At 45.2% G+C, this 25,562-nt stretch overlaps 1 protein-coding gene across 1 annotated transcript in view; it reads left to right on the plus strand.

The window, feature by feature from the left end:
- Positions 1 to 15,533, plus strand: part of LOC146805500 (transcription factor 15-like) — a 108,508-nt gene extending 92,975 nt beyond the window's left edge. The window contains exon 3 of the transcript XR_014967849.1: positions 15,437 to 15,533. The gene's annotated coding sequence lies outside the window, so the exon portion shown is untranslated. The remainder of the gene's footprint in view (positions 1 to 15,436) is intronic.
- The last annotated feature ends 10,029 nt before the right edge of the window (positions 15,534 to 25,562 follow it).

Raw genomic sequence — 25,562 nt, forward strand, 5'->3', positions numbered from 1 at the left:
CAGTGCCATACAAAAGTAAACCATCATTGGGACACCCTTAGTGGGCAATCAGGCATTGTGAGATGAGAGGGAGCACAACAGACACATGTGACACAAGCTGGAATGAACACCAACTAACACAGCAAGAGACTGACACACAACAGCACTACCCCCAGGGACCAGACATTGGGGTGACACAAGCATGCATGACACCTCCACTGTAATGACAAAGGTAGATGTCGTACAAACTGGGAAACCCAGACATGTGTCCTGTGCCACAAACGTACATCACACCTACACAAACACAAATCACTCAGCATGGCCCATCTTCCATGGACAAACGGGAGCTAGGGGCACATCCATACAAACATTTACATCAGTCCACCCTCAATACCACACACCCTGAACTGCAACAATGTGCATCTGTGAAGCCCACATGGACAGGTGACATTGCACATGCACCCATGACAAACACAGGAATGTTGGGAGGAACTAAGGTGCACAGACTCATCACACAAGGACAGTTTACAACCCTGGTGAATGACAGACACACTGCACAGTATGCAGTACATGGTCATGACATCAAAGCTCACGTAACCTTCCGAATACCTGCCACAGTCCCAGGGCAATGCAGAACCCAAGGAGAACCACAAAGCACACATGCTGACACCTGCAAACATTACAGCCCTGAACCCGACAAGTGGGAGCAGTCACACACACATACACATGTCTCAATTACTGAAAGGTACCACCTAGGGACAACTACATGATATTGCGAACAAACAAGTGCCTTGGGGAACCCTGACTGTGTCCCATCTGCGTCTGACCACATCATCACCACTCAGAACAGACAAATCCCAATGATGAAACACCAATTAACAGTAGTGTGTCATGCACCCACACATCTGGTAGCCCATGGCAAAGTTGTGGGATGAACACAGTACCACTCAGCAAGCATCAACAACAGAACTATATCAAGGGAACACTGCCTGTGTATGAAAAGGGATGTGGACACACACACACATGCTCATACAACACACACCATGGACCCAGGCTATGTCACGGGACAACACATCCGTGACATTGCCTGAGGGGACCCAACTCCTGTGTAAGTCCAGCTGTGCCAAACATAGTCACAGCACGCCCCACTTATGTCAGCAGAACACTTGGTCAGTCAGCCATCAGTTACCACACAATGAAGGCTCTGGTCACAACAGCCTGGGTACGTGAGTCTCCCCTAAGTCATCTGCACATACTCAACACATATGTACAGCAAGTTGCACAGAGGACCCAGTTGCTCCTATACCAATGATGCCCACACCTGTAGGTCCAGTGGAGATGCGCACAAAGTCAGGGAAATAGACAAATTGGACAATGGGAAGCACATCATATGTGCATGGTTGCAAGCCACAGATGTGACCATGCAAATGAAATGTTCACAGAGATGTTCTCAAATTGTTAATCATGACACACCCAGTTAGCTGCAACGGATGACATGGATACCGACTAGAATAGGATACATATCTCATGGACCACATGGAGTACCTCACATCAACACCTCAGTATTCAACATTGGAAACCAAGCAATACAGGTGCAAGGACATGCTAAACATCATCAACCTAATGTACAGCTAAATCAAGTTCACAAGGATAAAGAAAAAAGCTTTATTCAGCAGACAAAACAAAAGGCCAATGGCCAGTCCATCATCAAATTACAAGGAGGGAACTTGAATGACAACTGTCACACGTTGCTTGCCTGCACTGGAAGGACAGGGGACATCACCTCGGAGGGGAATACATGGGCGCAGGCCAGGCACCGCAGGGACAGGATCAGGGCGCAGCAGAAGGAAGCAGTGAAGGGGTGGTGGATGCAGGAGAGTCACTTACAACTGCAGTGGAGTGGACTGAAGTAGTGGGTGTAGTCACAACTGTGGGGCACAAGTCAGATGGGGTGGGTGCTGGCACAACTTCAGTGGGCAGGTCAGATGGAGTGGATTGGGTCCCCACTGCAGTGCCCAAGTCAGACGGGGTGGTCGTGGACTCCACTGCAGTCCCTAAATCCATGTGAGTGGAATGGGGTGCAGGTGAAGTCGGTAGGACAGAGGGGGGGACACGGTCCCCACATCAGTGGCCCTAACGTCTGACCGGGTGTGGATGAGCAAGTGGTAGGGGGGGAGGGCCTCAACATTTTGGGGATGGTGTATCTGTGGGTGGGGGAACCCGGGGCAGGGTGTGGCGGGGCAACCTCTGAGGTGGTGGCCTGGGAGATGGAAGACGGAGACTTTGCCTTGGAGCTGCGTGGCGGCGGTGGGGTCTTGCTCTTCCGGCTCCGGGGGGACTTGCGGGTGGGGGTCTCAGTCTGACTGCGCTTAGGGGAGGGTGTCCGGGTGTGAGGGGCACTCCCCTCTGTGTGTGGGGACTTCCTCTTCCCCTTGTAATCTTGATCTGCTGGGTCGGTGGGGAAGAGGCCAAGGTCACAGAGAAAGAGCTTCTGGGGAGATGGGGTTGCAGGTGAGGCAAGGGAAGGGGGCTGGGAGGGAGAGGTTTCGGAGGACTGCGGAGTGGTTGTGGATGACTGTGTGTGTGTCTGCAAACCATACCCTGTGAGTGTGGTATCAGTCCTCTGCGCTTGCTTGTGTGCACGTCTAGCCCTTGGTTTGGGTGTTTGTGTGCTGCCCGTGTCTGTGGCCTTGTGAGAATGTGCAGGTGTGTGTGTGCTTGGGATAGGTAGGCTGCTAGGAATCGTGGGTGGTGCAGGGGTAGGAGGGGTGCGGGACTGTTGGAGGAGGGACACTACTGCCATCAGGGAGGAGGATACGGACTGATTGGTCCTCTGTAGGGCAGACATGCCCGATGAAATGCCCTCCATGAACGACACCAGTTGCGTCAACAGAGTGGTGTGTGCATGGAGGACACTCAGCATCGATGTCTGCCCTACATGGATCTGTCTAAGTAAGTCCACAGACTCCTCACTCAGGGCAGCAGGGGACACAGGGGCAGGGGGTGACGTGCCTGGCACAAAGGAGACATGCTCCCGAACGTGGGAGCCTCCACAGACCTCTGGGATGGGAGCCGATGGGAGGGTGGTGATAGTGGTGGTGGGGGCGGTGGCGGGGCAGCCTCACTAGCTGGGGTTTGGTGGCTGCAGACACCCGCCTCCACAAGGGAGTCATCCTCAGAGCTGCTGTGGCCCTCAGCTGGGGAGGATGGTGCTGACGACTCCTCGGTGTGGCTCCACTCGCTCTCCGTGCCACTGGGTCCCCCCGACTCCTCTCCTTCTGTCCCTGTCAGGCTCTGTGGCTCCTCTTGGTCCGAGGAGCTGTCCCCTCCTGTGGCCGTGGATGTATCTGGATAGGAATAGGAAGAAAGAGAACAACATAAGTCACCTGCACTGACTGCACACACCACAGTGAGTACATCACATCACAGGGCAAGCCCTGGCATCATCAGCTGAACACTGCTCAAAGTGCCAACACTGTTTAGAATAAGCCAATTGTCATTCTCAACATCAACCATGGCACACATATCCTTCCTTGACTTGCACCCATATGTCTGTTGCATGTTGGATGCTAATACCGCAATGTCCCGACATGCACAACCCACACATCAGTTGGACATGCAAGTGAACATGTAGGAGTATGTCACTATACACACAGAACATCTCTTGCCACTGACTCAGTACAGGTGTCCGGATGAAGGGATGGTCAGAGACTCATTTCACATGCTTGTGATGCATGCCAGCAACACACACTATGATGTTCTCATGTCCTGATAGTCAATGCCACAATGGGGTGCATGGTGCACACATGAACACAATGCAGGATTACTCATAGCAAATTAAATGCCATGGCACTGGCATGCCTGGAAAATCAGTCAACACTGTCTCCTGTCACAGGGGCAGAGCATCCAGACAACAACAGTATGCACTGTGTCACAATCATAGCTCAGGGGTAAAGCAAACACTGCAGCTGACAAGTGCACTTGCCCATCCCCTGCAAACAACATATCCAGGACCCAGAAGACCCCACATCATGCAAATCAGACATATGAGTCCCTGCAAACACAACGCCATGTACATTAGCACATCACAGTCTTCCGTGCATGTAACCCACCTGCCTGAAGTACACAGTTGCATACACCATTGTGCGCTGTCAGATGATCACACACCTATATGTCACACAGGTCTTGTCTCACACAGTCACATCTCAGATGTCCTGCTGACCCTCAAAATCATGGACACCCCAGTTCTACGTAACAGGAAGCCACACCATAATGACACAGAGGCAGACACCTGAAGGCACATGTCATGAAGCACAGCCTGTAAGTTGATACACAGGAGTAGGATTACAGAGTGTTTCTAAATGCCCTTGAGGGGGCATGACTGCCCAGGTCTACGTGAAACAGTGTTTGGCCCTGGACAGTAGTCAGGTGGCTAAGCAAGTGTGACATACTTGATATAAATACTTCTGAGGCCCACAAATTGGAGTCCCCTGCTGCATGGTTCTATTTGAAATACCCCAGCCACATGTGGCGAGTCAGACCAGCAATTGGAACACATATCAAGGGCACACACAGATCACATGTCAGATAACAGGCATTGGGCAAACAATTGAACCACCCATGAAACACACAACAGAGTCACGGGAACAGATGCTGTCCGGTAGCTGAAGCATAGCTGACTGCAGGGACACAGTGCCCTAGTGACACAAGCAACAGACTGTAGGGGCCACACCGGTGGAACAGATGAGGAGGGTGCATCACACAATTGAGGGACCTGAGTATTGGACTACAAGACCTACGTAATGTGGAAGTGTGACCAGGCCAAAAGACTGCAATTCTCATTTCAGACATAGTACACAGATTAGGCATGGACTTACCCCCTTCTTGCTGCTGTCTGGCCTTCAGCTGCCTATCCAGGTCCGGGAAGACCACTGCCAGGATCCGGAGCATGTGGGGGGTCAGGGTCCAGTGTCCGCCCCTCCTGCGTGGAGGTGACAGATTCAGCTGGACTCTAGCTATCCTCCGGGTCCAGCCCCGAAGGTCCTGCCACCTCTTCTGGCAGTTGCGGATCCGGCGCTTGTAGACCCCCACCGAACGAACTGCCGGGCGATGGTCAGCCATATCTCCTGCTTCTGGTGGGCATCAACCTGTGAGGATGACAAAGTTAAAAGTACATTAACACACATGCCCCATATTTGTGCTGCACACATTTGTATATACATGTCATCATCACAAAGGGAAATTAGTTACACAGGTAGTGCAACCATGGGGAAGGACAAATAACCTGCATGCCTGACATGTTAACAATGCCAGGGAAGTTTAAGCTTACACTAATGTACTTTAGCAACAGAACACCTGTTCATTACATGTCCCTACACACTTTGAGGGATGAAAGTAGTCAGTAAGAATGCTTGCCACTGGTGTACACACTGCTAGTACTGCTAGTCAGACAACATGCACAATTAGGAAGGCAGTGGACTGCACACTCACCTGCTCCCCTGATTTCCCATACAGCTTGCTGTACTGTGGAAGGAGCCACTTCCAGCAGGGCCTGGTTCTCCTCCTCAGTGAAGGCTGGGGCCCTCTCCAGAGTACGTGCCATAGCAGGAGCCAGAGGATGCAGAGACAGCAGCAGTGGTAGCAGGGATGTGGTCCAGGAGCATGTAGTGCAGGCAAGTGAGCTCCCTGGGGGGCAGCCAGTCTTATATCTGTGCTGCAGAGGCAGAATCTGTGCCATGTGTCCCAAGTGATAGGTCCAACACAGTTGCATTCTATGAATCTGGCCAATCCATGGAAATGTACGACTCGTACACGCCTTCCGCATCGTTCAAATTTTCACCTCCATAACACAATAGTAATTGAAACATTGTTGTAGGCATCCAACTGAATTTCCAGCGCACAACTCGTACAAGTTTTGAATCCGCATCCGTCTCCATGACAGTCCAGAGCCAATGGGTGCACCCGGCTCGGTCAACTTACAGTACAACGTGTATTTTGAAAATACACATGCACCTGTCTCCATACGATTCAATGGCCAAGGCGTACGCCTGTCTCGGACCATGCCTGCCCGACGCGTATGCATGATAGTCACCCGCGTCAGACCTCATTGCAGTCAATGGCAAAGCGTACGCACGGCTCGGTCATGAACCGTGTAATGCGTATGCATTGTCACCCGCGTCGGACCTCATTGCAGTCAATGGCAAAGCATACGCACGGCTCGGTCATGAGCCGAGCAATGCGTACGCATTGTCACCCGTGTCGGACCTCATTGGTGTGACAATTTGACAGATTCAACACACAATTACTTGCCAGGGACACCTGTGCACACCTACCACACTATAGCATTGCCCACACAGTGTCCCATGGCATGTAAGGCTGCATTCCCTGTGTGTTGGGGGGGCACATTTGGTTTGTTGGGTGGCACTTTTGTTCGGCCACTCCCAGGCTGTGCACGTGTTCATGGGGGCAGAATCCACTGTGATGTGCAAATGTACAGTAATGGGCATGAGTCACGGACACAGTTTCATGTTGGATCTGTTTAGGACATGTCACATATACCCTGATGCCTGGGGGTGATGGCATGTACATCACAGTGAGACCTGTAGCCACAATTCTGATGTGCACCCACAGTCTGTGTGCATGTTGTGTCTCAGACGTGGCTGATCAAATGTGCCCAATGGGAGACAGTCTCCACATCCAAGTGGTATATGCATCTACCTTGATGGTGTGTGTGTGTGTCTTAGAGACATACATGTAGGGCCTGCAGGGACAACAGTGGCCACTACCTGTGGGACTCATGCTTGCCTTGTAGGGTGTACGTGATACGCCATGTCCATGGCATTGTCGATGTGGCAATACAGGGACCCTGGGTATCTGCATGGCAAAGATCTGTGATGCCTGGGAGACATCAGGCCTCACTTGTCACTGTGGTGTGTTTGTAACGTCACAGCAGTACATAGGTCGGGTGACACAGCCAGATGATTGGCCATTGCACTACATGGGACTCATGTGGACATGTGGAATTGAGATGTGAGGTGATGGTCATGTAGGTGACATATGTGTCCATGCCCAACAGCACACACCTCTGTACATTGTGTAATGTCATGATCTATCATGTGATATTGAGCCTGGTCATGGCCACATGGGTGGATGAACCGACAATCTTCCTTTGTTCATCTCTGTTCTGCAGGGCACCAGCTGTCCATCGACCGTTCCCAGACCTTGCAACCATGCAGGAACGCGACTGCATCCAACGGTACTGCTTCACCAGGCCACTGATTGAGGAGTTGGCGGAGCAGTTGGCGCCACATCTGCTACCTGGCCGGACATACCCTACAGCACTGACCCCAGAGGTGAAGGTGATGGCAGCCCTGCACTTCTTTGCTACTGGTACCTTCCAGTACACTGTGGCTACAGCAGGTGGTATGTCGCAAACTATGTTTAGTCGGGTGCTACGCGATGTCTTGGAGGGGATGTTGCATTTCCTTGACCTGTACATCAAGTTCCCTAGCCCAGCTGAACTCCCTGAAATAAAGGATGCCTTTTATACACTGGGGAGGATGCCGTACGTCATCGGATATATTGATGGGACACATGTGGCCCTGATACTACCACAGGCACATGAGCAGGCATACCGGAGCAGGAAACATTTCCACTCGATCAATGCTCTGGTGGTATGTCTTGCAGACATGTCTATCACACATGTGTGTGCACGGTTCCCTGGTTCTGCGCACGATGCCTACATAATGAGGAGTAGTCGCATTGCAATGCTGATGTCACAGATACCAGCTCAGCATGCCTGGATTGTCGGTGTGTACTGACTGTTTATCATTGTGTGTGTTTGTCAATGTTGTATTCCGCACTCCTACCAAACTCAGCTACTTGTTCATTTTTGTGTGTGTAGGTGACTCCGGATGCCCCAACATACCGTAGTTGCTGACACCCCTCCGGAACCCTGTGACACCAGCCAAGATGCGCTGCAATGAGGCACATGGTCGGAGCAGGAGCGTGATTCAGCGGACATTCGGCCTCCTGAAAAGCCGCTTTCGCTGCCTGGACAAGACCAGAGAGGCCCTCCCATATGAACCTGCAAAGGTGTGCAAAATAATCCTTGTATGCTGCATGCTACACAACATGGCAGTGCGGAAGAAGGTGCCTCTCATCCAGGATGACGATGACCAACCTCCGGTACCTGTGGAGGATCCCGGCCTGGGCCAAGATGCCAGTGATGATGAGGATGAGGGTGACGTCCGGCCACAGCTCATCAACAACTTCTCCACCTGAATGTGAGTTTCCAGGGTTGTTATGTCAATGTATGGAGTTAGCCTGGAATGTGTTGTGGCTGCTCTGTTGCTGTCTGAGTGTGTCTGTGTGCCACTTGACTGGATGCATGCAGTGATGTGTACATTCAGGTGGTGTGTACTCCACAATAGGGTAGTACTGCTAACTTGTTTTTGTGTAGGTTTATTGTGACATGTTTGGTGCATGTGTATTGCATTTCTCTCCTGTTTTGCTGTGCTTTTGACTGTGTCTTGTGTCTGTCCTTCACAGGGTAATTTGCCTGTTGTTTGTTCAACACTGACCCCCAACACCCAGAATCTGACACCAGTGTGGGAGTAGTCAATTAACATCAAGTGGTGTGCCACACACCCCTGGACTACAATTCTCCGAAACTCTGTGACCGTGTGTCCACCGTAACGTGCAATTGCCTTGCAACTATTTTTGAATAAACATGTTGCTGATGTGTAATGAACCTGTGCTATGCTTTGTTAGGTGCATTGTCTGTCTTCCCACATCTGAGTGACATTTGCTTACCTCACCTGTGGACTTGTTACCACTGACTGTGGATAGGTGTTGTGGTTGTGCATACCTATGTGTTTCAGGTCAACATCATTGTGTGTGATGAGTAACATGGCCATGGTTAGTATGTGTTGTGTTGCCATAGTGGTCTGTCTCCCTCACATGTGTCACGTCACCATGACTCACCTGACGTTGGTCACATTGTTGCAGTATTTGGCATGCACTGTGTTGTGTAGCAGATCGACATCTCCATGACACATGACAATTTGGAATCACAACAGAGGCAAGTATGGTGTACTGGTGAGTTTATTTTCGAACTTGTGTGAGGAAAGAGCACAGGATGGTGGGTGCTGTACATTGGTTTTGGAATCCAAAGTTCACATTAGAGTTGGAAGTGCTGGTAGATGAAATGTCCAGAGTGAAGTCCACAGTCATCTGCTACATTGGCCCAACATGAACCCTCCATGTCATGTGGGCGGGTTGTGTGTGATTGGACAAGGTGAACGAGTTGCGCACAAAGAACATTGTCCAGAACAGGTTTAGAGGCCCTGGGGGATGTGCTGGGACATCTGCCTCTCACATGTCCTTCTTCGGACGACTCCTCTTCTTCCTGGGGGAGGATCCTCAGGTGCAGGCCTCTGCGGTGCAGGGGACTCTCCGCCAGAGTCATCCTCCCTCCCTGTGGCGCTGGCAGATGGTGTTGCAACAGATGTTGTGGCCACACAGGGAGGTGTGGACAGGTTTGTGTTGATCTGGCGGAGGCATTGGAGTATGTCCCGATGCACCGCAGTAAGGGCATCCCACTTGGCCTCCATGTGGGCATGGTGGGCAGCCTGCTCCTGTTGCATGTCCTTGAGCATCCCCACTACCTGGCCAAATCCTCCGGTGCTATCCTGGTACGCATCTATGATGCGTGCCAGTTGGGGGTCATCATGCAGTCCAGACCCCTCTGCAAGGTGCGCCCTCTGCCTCCCACCCCTCCCAGCACCCCTATCCACATCGGTAGGTTCAGCGGTGGGACGCACAGGTGACACCGGGACCCCTTGGGTGGTGTTGCTGGTGGTGTTTGCTGTAGCTTCCGGGGGGTCCTGTGTCCCTGTGCTGTGGGTGTTCAGTGGCCTTGGTCTGTCCATGTTGGCGGGGGTGCCCTCTCGGTGTCCAGATGCTGAGGGCGTGGGTACAGGGGGTGCAGATGTTGAAGCTGCTGGTGCTGCATGATGACTCACACCGGAGGGGCCAGGTTGGTCGTGGTCATCCGAAGAGGACAGAGACGGAGTCAAACCAGAGAGCTCAGTGTCCACCAGAGTCTGGGCCTGGGAATCCTCTTCATTTGGTGCTGGGTCCCCAGCACCACCTGTGTTTGGAAGAGACACACAATGTGAGTTATGTTTCTACAGGCATCAACGGTTCACAAACATGACATTTTCTACTGTACGAACAGATGCCTGCCTGTACACTGCTTTTTTCCAGCTTGTAACGGACAGAGTTTGAGATTGTTGTTGCCCATTTCCCAGCAGGGCCTTGTGCTCCCCACAACAGATCCCAGTGTCAGACATCTTGTCAGTCCCTTCCAACTCCCTGTGAGGCGAGCATGGTTCAGTGTATGCTTGCTGGGCCATGTGGGAGGGTGTAGATTGTCAGTGACTGCGACTCCCATCATACTCTCGGCTACATCCCCCTTCCCAGTATGCCCATACTTCCTCCCTCTTGACTCTGCTTCCCTGTGAGGGGGTGTGACGGCAATGGCAAGATGGCTGACTCTGAAATCCTGATGTTTGTTTGGCTACAAGTCCAAAGAGAGCACCTGTGCTTCACACAGCAGCACCCAGTACGGGGTATCTTTTGATGATATTTCACTGAGGTGTGGGTCAATGCATTCTACCCAGTGAGTTGTGTGCAGTTTGTGTTGAGGGGGGGGGGTCTCCACATGCTGGTAAGTATGGTCAGAGCTGTCAGTCCTCCTTCCCACCCGGACAGACTTCCCATCATGAAACGTGCTTCCTTTGGAGGGCGTGCAAGTTTTCTTTCAGGATGTCAGTCAGTGGTGTCCTGCTTCTGATTTGCGCACATGCCCTATCAGGGCTTTGTGCTCCCCACAGCAGGACCCAGTGTCAGCCATCTTGTCAGTCATTTTCCACTCCCTGTGATGTGGGCATGTTTCAGAGAGGTCTTGATGGGCCAATCAGGAGGGGGAGCATTATCTGTGACTACAGACCCCATCATGCTTTTGGACACACTCACTTCACCTGCATACCCACTATTCCTTCCTGTCAGTCAGCTGCACTGTGAGGTAGTGTGTTTGTGGTGGCAAACTGTCTGGCAGTGTTGATTTAGCTTTGTGCCACTGCCTTGCTCTATTTGTTTGTAGGTTGGTGCATGGCATGACACAGTTCCAAGTCACTATGTGATGGCAGGTTTTGTGTTTGTCTGACTGGCATACACATCTTGGGATGATTATCTATTGGTTACTGTGGCTTTGCTTGCGGTGCATGGTTTCACTGTCCCCTTGCCACACAATATTGGGTATGTTGTTTGTGTACTCACCAGGCTCTGGTATGTCTGTTAGCCCATGGATGCTCTCTGGCGGTAGGATGTCCCGCACCTTCTCCTCCCAGGTCCTGAAGTAGACTGGTTTGGCAAGAGGGCCACCGCCGGTGCACTGACTCAGGGCGTGATCTTTTTTGATGAGTTTCTTGAACCTCCTGCGCACGTCATACCACCTGTTCTGGATATCGTCCCTTGTGCGCCTTGCTGGTGCTTGAGCGTTCACCTTGTCCACAATCCTCGCCCACATCTTGGTTTTCTGTGACATGGGGGTCCTTTGGACCAATGTACCAAACAAATGTGGCTCTACTCCGATGATCTCGTCTACCAGCACTTCTAACTCACTATCTGTGAACTTTGGATTCTTCTTTGGGGGCATGTTGATGGGTGGTGGTGGTGAGTGATGTGTGTGTGAGGGTGCAAGTGAGGGTGGGTTGGTGTTGGTTCTGCTGGCTGTATGTGTGTGTGCTTTTGGATGAGGTGCTGATGGTGTGTGAGTTGTGTGATGGGTGAGTTGTGAGTGTGTCTGTGGTTGCTGTGTAATGGTGTTTGCTGCTGGCTGTGTCTCCTGGGGATCATGGTAGTGATTGTAGTCCTTTATATAGTTGGAGTTGTGGGTGTGTCTTTGTCCCAGGTTTTTTTTATTTGATATTTATTGGCTTTGTCATTGCTTGTTTGGTCCTTTTTTGTCTTTTTTCCTTTGGGTTTTGTAGGCATGAAGGAGACGTTCATCTGACGGAAACGGACGCTGATGTTGTCTCGTGCGGGCTTCTCTGCCTCGTTCACGGTGCCTATCTTCTGTGTTTCATACGCATCGGTCGCGGAGATCTCTATTACTTGTGGGCGCGGTTTTCTGTGCGTGTCGGTCGTGCGGCTTGTTCTCCGTGCGAGTCGGTCTTGTTTTACACGCATTGCATCGTAGTGCGCGGGTCGGAAATCGCGGGTACGGGTCGGTCGGGTTCATTCCGGGTTTGTGTCGGTCGGTGAAAATCGCGATTGGTTTTCCGGCTGGATCACTATTTTCCCTACGGCTCAGTCGTACATGTCGGTTGTAATTCACACGTGTTGCATCGTACTGCACGGGTCGTACGGCGCCGGTCCGTGTCGGTCAGTCTCCGGTCCGGGTCCGGGTCAGTCGGTAGCTTTTGCGGCCGGAATCTGAATCGGTCCCATAGTTGTTATAATGTCGCTTTTTATTTTTTTATTTTATAGTGTAATGTATAAGTATATTTTGTTGATGATATTTATAGTTATTTTATGTTTTTATTTATTTGTAGGAATATATATATTTGTTAATTTTTGATTTATATTTTTTAGGAGCGGGATGTTGGGTTTATAGGAGATAAGGGTGGGGAGTAATTGAAAATATATTTGTTTGAAATGAATATTTATAAAACATATATATTGTATTTATTATTGTAATTTATATTTTTTAATGTTTTATTTATTTTTAGGAAATAATGTTTTTTAAAAATTTTGTTTTATATTTTTTAGAAGTGGGATGTTGGGTATATAGGGGATAATGGTGGGGAGTAATTTCAAATATATTTGTTTGAAGCGAATAAGAAAATTCAATTTGTATTTACTATTGTAATTTTTAATAAAATACTTTTTAAAAAATATTTAAAAAATGTTGTTTTTGTGGGATGTAGTTGTATTTTGTTTGGTTATGTGGGGTTGTTATCTGTTTTTAAATTTTGTTTAAGTTATATGATTTAAGAATTATTTAAAATTACAGAAAATTAAAAACATTGTTTTTTTTAGTTTATTATTGTTTATTATATGTGTAATAAATGGAAGATATGTTTAGTAGTTGTAATTGTTGTTTTTAAAAGTGTTACATTTTTTTATTAAACAACAAATTGGTGTATTTCATAATTTAATAAATAATTTATAACATTTGAAAATGTTTAATTTTTGGATTTGTTGAAATAAAATTAAAAAACATTTGTTAACATGAAAAAAATTAGGGGAAAAGAAAGAATACAAAGATTTGTAAATTATTTTCAATATAATTTTATATAATGTTGGATATTTTTAATTTACAAAATTGTAAAAAATGTAAAATATTATTTTTGGGAATGTAAAAAAATGTGTGCATTTTAAGTTTATCTGCATTTTTATTTTTATGTTCATTTGTAATTTAAAAGTTAATATGTGTATTTTATTGAAACATTTTTGGCATATTTAAGAAAAAACTATTTGAGGTTACTATATGATAATTTAATATATTTATTTGGGTGGGAGTAGTATTAGTACATATTTTACTTTATTATGTATTTAGTGTTTACTTAATTAATTTGTTTTCGAAATAGTTATTGTTTTTTGTTTAATGTTTATTTTTATTTTAGTTTTAATATTTTGAAATTGATTAGTTATATGGTTTTTTGATTAGGTTGTGTTATTTTTTATGATTGTTGTTAGTTCGAAGTTGGAATGGTAATTTGTTATGTTTTATTGTCCAGCCCATTTCCTGGATTTAGTTAGTTTGGAGTTGGAATAGTAATTTTTTATGTTATAATGTCCAGCACTTTTCATTGAATTTAGTTAATTTGAAAGTTGGAATAGTAGTTTTTTATGTTTTATTGTCCAGCACTTTCCCTGAATTTAGTTAGTTTTGAGTTGGAATAGTAATTTGTCATGTTTTATTGTCCAGCACTTTCCCTGACTTTGGTTAGTTTGGGTCTGGAATAGTATTTTTTTATGTTTTAATATCCAGCTCTTTCCATGGATTTAGCTAGTTTGTAGTTAGAAAGTCATTTTTTATGTTTTATTGTCCAGCACTCTCACTGAATTTAGTTAGTTTGGAATTGGAATTGGAATCTTTTTGTGCTTTAATGTTCAGCGCTTTATTTTGAATTAGTTAGTTTGGAGTTGGAATAGTAATCTTTTATGTTTTGGTGTCCATAATTTGTTTTAGAGTTTTTTGTTTGCCATTTGCATAATCTTTTTTAATAGGTTAGTGTAATATATTATTTTTTATTAATTGGTTTCGGGTTTGGTTATTTAATTTATTAGGTTTTATTTTTAAAAGTTTAATATTTTAATATTTCTAAGTGTGTAATATTGTTTATAGGGTTCAAAATATTTTTGGAGGGTGTATATTTTTATTTAAATATATTTTGCTAGTTGTGTATATTTTTTACAATGTTATGTAATAGTTTTATTAAGGAATTTGATTTATAAATTAAGTATAAAAATTTGACAAATACATTTTTTCATACAATAGGTTTTATTAACAATATATTGTATTTAGACATGAAGATGTGGTTAAAATTTTTTGGCTAGTTTTATTTTTAAATTATTAATAATAACAAAAAAATTATGTATATAGTTTTTTAATTTAAGATCATATTAATTCAAAACGTATAACAGATTTAAACCAGTATATTTTGTTAACATCCTTATAATGTTAGAATTTTTTTAAGATACAGTTGTACGTTTTGAATTTAAAAAAAATATTTTTACATTGTTTGTGTAATATTTTTATTTTACAGAAATGCAGTTATATTTTTAACATTTCTACACATACATATACTTTTTATGTTTGAATATTTCAAGTTATTTTTAAAAATAAATGTGTACATTTGTTTTTATACATAGTTTAATATATTTTAGATAATTTTATTGTTATCATAAAATTATTCAATATGTATTTTACAATGTTACAGTTTTTTGACAGTTTTTGGGGGTATTATTTAGTATATTAATAAACTGCCATTGCTGTTTCTGTGCCAACTCTTTTCATATTGGCTCATTCTAAATTAAACCCAGTGTTGGCTTTCTTCTTGGCTGCTTTATTTGTTTTATAGTCAAATGTGGCCACTGTGCAGTGTTTTGAGATTCTGGAGAAATATAATTACTATAAGAGCTCCCGGCTCATGCTTGGTGTGGCTCGTTGATGGTGGTGGTGAACATTTTAAGGTTCAGAAACATCCTGGTCCCCTAATTGACAGGCCCCCATCCCCCGCCCCCCATTCCCCCTGGGTTTGTGAACACTGAGACTTGTCTCTTGCACTCTTTACTTTCATAGATAACAAGCTTCATAGCAGGACACATAGAGTTGGTTACACAGAGATACAGCTAAGATATTTCCTCTCACTGTTCTGGTTAGATGCAGGTCTTCCACAACTGGTTACTGACAGATTTCCTGGATTTGTTTGGATACCAACTTCGAGCTGCAACCATCAGTGCTCAGCAGACGTGACAAGCCAGAGCGGCAGTGTCCCATTTTCTCTCTTATCTAATTCTTATTTCCTCGTTTGTATTACTGGCTCCTATATTATTGTTTCAAGTGGTCATTGGAGGAAGACGTGAGATTCAGAAGAGTGCATGGTTAGTCCTTTTTTACAGATTACCTAGTCCATATTATCAGTCAACCTCAGTCACAGATTCTGACACAACTCTTTCTCAGATATTAGATTTAGTAACTAAGGGGCCTAATAGGATGGCGGGCGGACCTGAGTCCACCCGCCATCCCCGCAGTGTTGGGAGCAGCCGCCAGACATGCGGCGGTCCCGCACCTCGAATTAAATGCGACAGTTCGCTGGTTCAATCGGCGAGCCCTTTTTAAAAATTGGAATAATCTCAGCACCAGCCCATGTTGCTGGTGCAGGTAGGCCACACAAAATTTCATTAAAAAGTGCTAATAAATATGGGGCTCAAACTGCCTGTTCACTTTTATATAAATCCCCGGGAATTCTGTCCAATCCAGGGACTTTATTTGGCTGGAGTTTCGCGATGGCAGAGGTAACCTCGCTCATAGTACATAGCGGAATATCACAAACAAGCTCGGGAATGAGAAGGCAGGCCAATGGCTTCACCGCACTTACATCAGTAAGGGGACTTGAATAGAGTTCCTTAAAGTGCTGGTGCCATGTATCCTCATCGATGTTGGGATCAATGACGGTCCTACCTTCTGCTTGGCCATGATGGACCAAATTCCAGAAACTTCTACTGTCTTTTAGCTCCAAAGCCATCTTAATATTTAACCATCTCTCGGTTTCCCACTCTGCCTTTGCACTTGCTGTAATTTTCTTAAAGGAGAACCTGGCATCCCGGATATTCTTGCTATCAGCCCCTTTTAGAGAGTTCAACAAAAGTTGTTTTGCTTCTCGACAACTCTTATTAAACCATGATTTTCTATCCCTTAGAAGTTTAAATGTATTGTTAGTAGAAACATCACTAAAAAAAACAGACAGAGCCTGCACCATCTCTTGATGGATTCTCCCGGCATTGCTAGCGCTATTTGGGATAAGAGGGTGTTGCGCTTCAAGGCTGGCTGTTCTAGGAGGGGTATAATAGTTGCGTACAATTTTGACAGTGCATCCCTCGAGTGAATAATTTTTGTCCATCGGATTCGCCTCCCTCCATTAACCACCACAAATTTATTTGGATTAAACATTTCAGGATTTTGATCATGGCCCCCCCATCTGAAATTTTAATGTTAGAACAAGGGGGTCATGGTCACTCTCACTACGTGTTTCAATACCAAAATTCAACACACTATGCCAAAGTTCTACACTGATCAAGATATAATCAATCACTATTACCCGGTCTGACCTCTTGAAGGTTGGTCGGCCGGGATTATCTCCCGGAAACCGACCATTACAGGCCCTTAATGAGAAAGTCAGGGTTAAGGAAGTCAACTGAAGAACCAGAGGAGTCCAACGCTTTGTCGAATACATGCTAGGAACCGGTATCGACCAAGTGTCGTCTTCCTTGCTAGTTATGGATTGGATATTACCCTCAAAAGGTTTGTAGTGGCAGTTAAAATCTCCACCGATGAAAAAATTTGTGGTTCCTGCTAATGAATTCAAAAGATTAAACAAGAGGTCTAGGGTCCGGGAAGTCCCACCATAGTTCACAGGGCGGGAATAGACATTTATAATCGTTAGATGGGGTAATTTACAATGTGTCAAAATTATGCATGTTATATCGGGAGAATGTGTATCCACACATTTGATCTGATAGCCTAAATGGGAAGCTACCCATATGCATAGTCCCCCCGAGGGTCTCCCTTTTGGTCCCTTTGCGGCCGCCTCACAATACGCCACAAACCCTACCCTATATTGGGGATTTACGGCCCATGTCTCCTGGAATAAACAGATTTCGTGGGAATCAATATAGTCCCCCCAATCTGGTTCATCTAATTTGGACACAAGGCCTGCAATATTCCAGGATAGAAGTTTTGGGCCACCTGGGACCAATTGGGTACTCCGACTGGCATTTCCCTCACCCACAGCTATAGTTAGAGTTTCAGTGGTTGGTGGAGCAAATTCTGTCACTCGCCCTACTGCAGGACAGTCTATTAAGGCTGTTATTGATGGAACTGCATTCCTTTCTAATTCCCCCACAAGTTTAACTAGGGGGGGCTTTGGCCCATTATCACTCTCTGATTCCCCTCTTAGGCCAAAGTACTGGTGGAGTCCCCCTCCTGCTATTTCACATAACTTGGTTTGTTCCACAGGGGTTTCATCCTGGTCAGGATAAATGGGAGGTAGTCAATCTACCAGGTCCAGAACACTGAACCTGTTACCAAGTTGGAATCCTTGCATGGGATCGTTACTTTCCCCCATTGTCCAACCGGTAGTCCGGATCGATTTACCAGGGAAACCACTGTGCTGTTTGTGGTATCCATAGTTAGGCATATGGTTCGAAAGTTGATAACAATACAATCACCCGGGGAATTTTTAGCTCTGCATCCTACCCAATTCACTCTTCTAACTAATAGTATATGGGAGTGTATTTCTCTGGGAAGAGGTCTATTGGTGTTTAACCAATGAATCGTCTTATTTTTCAATTGGTCATACAATTCAACAGTGCCAAGTTTCAATTTGGGAACTCCAGTTAAAACCACAACATAGGGGGAACAATCGGGGGTAGATCTAAATGGTGGGGCTGAATATTTGTATCCTTCCCATTGGGGAAACCCCTAATAGCTTTATCATCTTTATTAGGGGTGCCCTCTTGATCACTAGAGGTAATATACCTATTGCCCTAGGTGCCTAAGATCACCTCATCAGCCCTACTCCCTGTTTCGCCCCTAAACTCACTTGGGTCCCTTACAAGTGCAACCCCATCTGGGTTATTCAAAGCCTCTATGATTAACCCTTTTTCCTTCTCCAAGTCGGCATTACAGTCACCGCTCACTATTTTCCCCACAATATCTCCCAATTTTGAGTTCACCTGCCCTTCGAAACCCTCCAGTCTATTCTCAATCAATGTCAGTCTTTTCAATAGGGGGTCAAGTGCTGAAATTAGAAGGGTTTCTATTTTTAACCAAAAGGACTGCTCTAATTGTGGGGGCACGATAGCAGAATCTTCCGTGCTCATATCAGGTATAGAGGGCAATGTTCCCTTTGTTACTTTAACTGTAGTAGCTGCCTCAGTAGGCGTTTTCCGAATGTTAATGGCTTTAGAAGGCTCCACCTTCTAACCCCTCAAATGAGCATCCCCTCTTTTCCTTTTTGGAGCAGGCCCTTGTATGGATTCTGGCGAATGGCAAGAATCTTCGTGTACCTCGGCCAAACACGTAATTAACGTGCCATTAGAACTTAATGGCATATTGGATAATGGAATAGTAGATGAAAAATTTCCATTGGGGTTCAATGCAGTATGGGTCTGGGGATTGGGCGTAGAAACAGGTAACCTCACAGGTGTACGTGCATTTGCCAGGCCCCCCAAGGATGATTGCTTTGCAAGGACAGGGTCGATTGAGAGACGGCGCTCGGCAATAGCTATTTCGTGGTCGAGGACCGATGTAGCCCTCGTCAGGAAATTATCAAGTGTTCCCACAACGGATCCGGAGCCCGCTCCTCTCTTCCCCCCACGAATGGACATTCTAGCCTCAATACATATGCAATAGGCCTCAGTGCTGATAGAATGACGACTTACTAATGAACCAACAACACACTGGAACACAAAAACTAAGAGGGATGGCCCAGCCCAGTCTCTCACAGTCTCGAACGGGCTCAAACGGGCCCACCCTTAGCCCGGGCTTCGCCCGCGCGCGTGCGCTAAATATCGTGGTGGGAGGGCCAGCAGCAACAATGACCTCACATGGGCTCCTTGTGCGTGTAGTCCAAGCCCCCAACAGCAGCAAACAATGGCCAGTAGTTCGAAGCGTCACCCGCGCAGCGGGTGGCGCGAAACGCTAAATAGCGTGGTGGGAGGGGCGGCAGCAACAATGACCTCGCACGGGCTCCTGGTGCGTGTAGTCCAAGCCCCCAACAGCAGCAAACAATGGCCGGTAGTTCGAAGCGTCTACAGATAGAATTACAGCAAAATAAAGTTGGTAGTATGTTTAAAACAGAGATGAAAGATGCTAGTCAAGTGCCTTTGCCTGCAGATTCCAAGAACTCTGATTCATGGGCATTGCCACCTCCCTTACAAGATACAAGCTTTTTTTGCATATCTGTGTTCTGTGCTGACTCCAATCATACATACCCATAGCACCTCCAGCAAATGTTCTGGAAATCAAAAGAAGGTTGTGTTATTTTTTAATCACCATCAATTACATTTCTTGTGCAAACCTATGACGTTCCTCAATGATCAGCCGAATTAGGCTTTGTTTTGTCATATTTAGGTGACAATGCTGCTTATTGGAGGATTATAATAGTTGAGAAAAATTATCCATTGCCATGTAATGTTTCTGCCGTCTGTGATCAGATGAGGAAATTGCTTGGTAGAAAATCATACACTCTTTCTTTAAATAATGAGCTATTAGCCTTGAAATATGTCCATCGTGATTTGTTAAGTTATATTACCACATTAATTTGGTTGGTAATTGAGAATGATTTGCCAGAGCAGAGAAGGGCATTCTTATTCTATCCAGTGCTACAAAGGGTATTAAAGTTTGTCTTGGGTCACGTGGTAAATCATTATACATAGGGACTGATCACAAGTTTGATGTGCAGTGGCAGACTGCCCCGCAACTGCACCGCCAAACCCGCGTGAGAACCACCTGCCGTATAATTACTTTTTTAGTAATTGGCGAGCATTCCCTTTGCCGTTCCCACGGCGGTGCCTATTTAATGGGAACGTCAAAGGAAGTTCCAGCACGGCATGGACTGTGAAGTACATGCCATGCTGGAACTGGGGGTGCATGAACACAAGGGGGCACATGTGTTCCCCTGGGTGCATCCACAAGGCATAAGGAGGCACTACTTTCCTCACCACCATAGTTTAGATGGAGGAAAGACCTCCAAGAAATCAGTGGTGGTGAGTAAAGTTGTAATATGCTTGGCGGGACCACGGAGGTCCCGCCAAGCATATTGATGCCTCCTGACCACCGCTCAACTGCCAGGGAACTGCGGTTCTCTGGCGGTCCCAGGGTGGCTTGAACATTAGGGTTGTAATGTGGCGGTTGCAAGACCATCACCGCCGTCGCACCATGAGCGGCGATCCGAGGACCGCCAGACTCGTAATCGGCCCCAAAGTGTGCTGAACTCTAAGACTAAGGGGCCTATTATCATGGCGGGCGGATCTGCCCGCCAAAATACCCTGCCGGACGGCCATTTACCCCCGCCACATTAGCAGGGTGGGGGGTACCGCAGCGGACAGAAAGACCGGGTGGAAAATGTTCATAATATGGTGGCGGTGCACCCATATTATGATGTGTGCGGTGGAATGCCTTTCCATGGCGGAGACTCCCCCATTGAAAGGCATGCGGAGTTTACTTTGGGGGCCCGTTGCAGGCCCCCGGGCGGGTGGGGGATAGCACTTGGGGGGTACCCATGGTACCCTGTTACATTGGCATTCACAAGGTGGCAGGCACCACGCGGTGCCTGTCACGTTGTGCATGCCAATGCACAACATGCATTTTCAACATTGTGACGGGTGCTGCTTACAGCACCGCCCGCCACAATGTTGAATATGCGGGATGCGACTGCCAGGTTTGCGGTTGCATCCTAATGGGCACAGTGGGACCGCCGCACCTCTGGCAGTCGGTCCCGTTTACCGTTACAGTGTCCGCCCACCATTGTAATGGGCCCCTAGGTGTTCAATTAGATCATAGATTACCTGAATGCTGTTCAGAATAAACTAAATTACTGGTAATCCTGCCCAAGCTAGAAATGAATAGAGTCACAGAAAAGACATTCACCAAGTTTATATTATAAAATATGTGGTTATTTTGTAAATGCAACAGTTCTCACCTGATTCACCTCCACAGGAGTATTATGGAAAACATAAATACCCTCACTCTTCTACCAGAGCCAGGGGGAAGGGATAGGGGGGAAGACAAATATATGCTGGCAGTGTAGAGGCTTCTGATGCATTTTTTATTGGTGGTTCATACAGGCCACTTCACTTACTACCACCTTGGAAGCTGTCACATACACACAAAATAATGTAAGCTTTCTAAATGACATCTGATGTCTTTTAAATAATGCTGTAAAAGGTAAATAACACATGTAAAGTCTGTGTGAATGCATATTACTTTCAGTTTAGAAATTAATTTTAACCTGTTAAAATAAATTCAAACCTAGCACAAAAGGGGTGGCAGCAGGAGCAAACAAAACTGTCAATGTTAATAAAGAGTTAATGGTTGATAAAGTAAGGAATCCAAATCAGAAGAGGAATGCAGTAAAACAATTAAACACAATAAAATGATTTTACCTTCTTGAAAAAAAAATGAAAAAACCTCCCGAACAACAGCAGCAGGATTCTGTAATGTGTGTGTGTTTCGGAAGCAAGAAATGTTTGTCTCTGAGCTGCTTAGATATCTGGAAGTGGCAGAAGTGAGTATCACATCTCCTTGGAAGATGACTCATCAGTTTTGTTTTCATAGCGCTCTGCAGACACCGTGGGGTGATTCAAACTCTGCCTTTGTTTATATTACTGAATGAGAGAAAGTTATGGTTTGAAACTTAACTTATTATTTTGAAGCCTTCCCCTTTCCACAGCCTGTAGGCTGGTGTGTAAATGTGTTAAATACTGTAATGCCTCCTCTTTTAACCTGCTTAACATTATTTTGCAATTTTTGCCTTTTTTTGCATGTGACAATATATTTTACAAAAAGATCCTTTCTGTCCTCTTCTAGTGTATAGCAGGGCGGTGGTGTAAATGTGTCAATAATTGTACCAGTAAAAGAGTGTATTAGTAAACCAAGACCCTTTAAGAATCAAGTGTTGGTAACATTGTACACTTGGAAGCTGCAGCCGGTGGAAAACTAGATTCTTCCCTTAAAAAATGAGCAAATCTGTTGAATGAAGAAAGTGGTCAATATTATGTGAATATTATGCTGTCAGTCATAGACAAAATGATAGTCCCCATGATAATTATGTTGTCAGTAGACCAGGAGAAGGAAGTTTCAGGACTTTAGATTCAGGAGCTTCTGTGAATAATGTGGGCACCAATTTGCTTAATGTTTGCAAATTCCTGTATTTGAGAAAAAGTTTCCTGAAGAGTTCAAGGTAGTGGATGGATCTATTCTGTCCTCAGGTCATGCGTAGGTTCATAAGCACAATATTTTCTTGATCTGTTGGAAAGTCATCATGAAAAGATTCACTTTGATAGATGCTCACCAATTCAAAATAATCTACGGGATGTCTTGGTTGACTTCACATCACCCTTGTATTAATTGGGTTGCAGGCACAGTACTATTTAGTTCTGAATGTTGTCAGGGTGATTGTATGACTATATGTGAATCTAGAGAGACTTTCCCTTCTAAACTGCATGCAGTAATTGGTTTATCGCCTGGTATTGGCTGCACAATTTTCCTACCCTCTTGTTATGAAGGGTTTAGCAATGTATTTGTTAAGAAAAAACCTGATTTGTTTCCTTTGCCAAAACAGAAGCTACAATTCTGAAATAAATGTGGTACCAAGTGCACAGATACCTTGAGGTAAAGTGTATCTGCTCACTGAATGAGAAATAAAATATCGTGAACAGTACTTTGGCGAGAATCTAACGAATGGTTTTATAGGCCCCAGTAGCTTCCTGCTTTTCCTCAGTTATTTACTGTTCCCAAAAAGGGGGTTGAACTGGCATTGTGTGTAGATTATAGAGGCCTCAATAGAATCATGATAAATAATTAGCTGAAGTATGAGTGATTGGTCAGTTTAGCTTAAAAAATCAGTTGTTTATAATAGTTAATTTCCACTTCATATAAGCCTTTAAATTCTTCTGAGTAATTTATCATCCAGTTTCATTCAAAACAGTCTAGTTTATTTTAGTCCTTTCTTAATTCAAGCGAGTACAATGGAGCTAATTTTCAATGAGTGTGCATCATTTTCTTGACTAACAGGGCGTGACCGTCCACCACAGCACAAAACCAGTTACTAAAGGACACATAATGCGCCTCCACCATTTGAGTAGACATGTATGAAAAGTTGTGCAAAGTGCTGGTTATTTCCTCCATATAAATAATATTTCACAGCAGAGTGATTAACTGTTGCTTAAAATATCCAGGTTTAGGTTGCCTAATTGGAACCGTCCATTGAATGATGAAAAGGTTGGAGCAAATTCAAGGACTGATTTGAAGATCTCAGCTATTTAGGTCAGCGGTCCACAGTAGATCCAAGATGTGGCCTTTTGCATGAATGGGAGCCTGTATGTATTGTACATGTTTGAGGGTTGATAATAACTGATAAAAATAAGCAGCCTTTACATCCTCTTTTATATTATCGATCCAACAGTAAAACTCTTTAGCAATATGTAAATGGAAATAAGTGGAGAGTGCTGAGCTAATTAACTCATAGTAGTCCTGTGGGAAAGTGCTCATATTCCCAGGAAATAGGTAGGTCAGTTGTATTGGCATGCTGTGATCAATCGTCCTCAAATGAAAAAGAAACATTATCTGAGTCCATTAGTTTGAAAGTTGGTTGGCATGATATAGTTAAATTGTGGTAAAAATGGCTGCCGTCCCTCCGCCTGCTTTATTAGATTGCTTATTTGGGGTGAGGATTCTATAGCGCTCAAGGACTGCCTTTATAATGTAGAGAGTGGAATTTTCTGACTGCCATGTCTCAGATAGGAAAAGTATATCAAGTTTGTTTCATTTAATCAAGTGATTAACTTCAAAAGCATAGTTAGAGAGGGATTGGATGTTTAAGTAGGAACAGTTTAGTCTTACGCACAAAGTGGGTTATAAGACATACCTTAACATTGTGTATGTCACCCTTGGATAAAGAACATGAATTGAAAGTCCATCTGTTCAATAGTTACTATCCTCAGATGGATGGTCGGACTGAGAGATTGAATCAATGTGTTAAAGAGTGTTTGAGATACAAAGGATTGGACATATGCATTGTGGTTAGCAGATTTAACATACAATAATACTAATCACTGATTTATTGTAATGTAAATTATAATTTGCATGTATAGTCACCACCTCTGTATATTACCCATAGATCAGTGCCTATCTAAATCAGTTCAATTGGTGCAATAGCACTTAGCTGAGTTAATAGATATTGAGAAATCCTGGCAGTGAGATAGCAGACCATGGGTGCCAGTTTAGATGTTTCATGCCTGTGGTCTCAAAACAAAGTCAACGGACGGTCAACAGACTATCAACACATTTGGGAGCCATTTACAGTGAAAAGCTAAACTTTGGCCTCATAAAAAGGTCCATTTAGATGTGGCCTGGCACTGGCATCCAATTCTGTTTTTTTGGGGGGCGGGGGGCGTTCATAGTGAACTCAACTTTAATCAAAATGTGCTGGGTACGCTGTCTCAAACTTGAGTCTGTGGACCCTGAATGTGTAGCAATAAGGGCATGACTTCCTCTTCAGGCCACACACCTGTAGCAGAGTCTGTGGACGATTTCACATTTTAAAGGCATTCTAAGCCGAAAAATTCAGGTAACCCTCCACCATATTAGAATTGCCTGTCCGATAGAACAGGAAGCAGTAAGGTATTTCCAGAGAGCAGAGCAGTTGCTTTGCTCAGATACAGCTGATTTGGATTTTATCACCGTATCTGGCTCTGCTGACAAAGAGGTTGCAGAACCATCTGCTTCTCAACAAGAAGATGAAGAATTCATCTTTACAGGGAGGTGTGGGGGCAGAGAAGACCATTAAAGACTCCATAGGATAAGAGTTCCTGAAGCAAAGTGGAATGCTAATGGGTTAATTTGCAAACTGTGCATCAGAAATCCCAGTAGAGGGCAAATATGATTACACTCTTTTGTCACCTCTACCCTGCCCAGTCATCTTGAAGGCCAAGAATGAGAAAGAATCAACAAAATCCTACAGCAACAGTGATAGTAAAAGTCCCATGACACAGCAACACTCTGC

The sequence above is a fragment of the Triturus cristatus genome, chromosome 8 (genome assembly GCF_964204655.1).
Source record: "Triturus cristatus chromosome 8, aTriCri1.1, whole genome shotgun sequence".
NCBI classification, from domain to species: domain Eukaryota; kingdom Metazoa; phylum Chordata; class Amphibia; order Caudata; family Salamandridae; genus Triturus; species Triturus cristatus.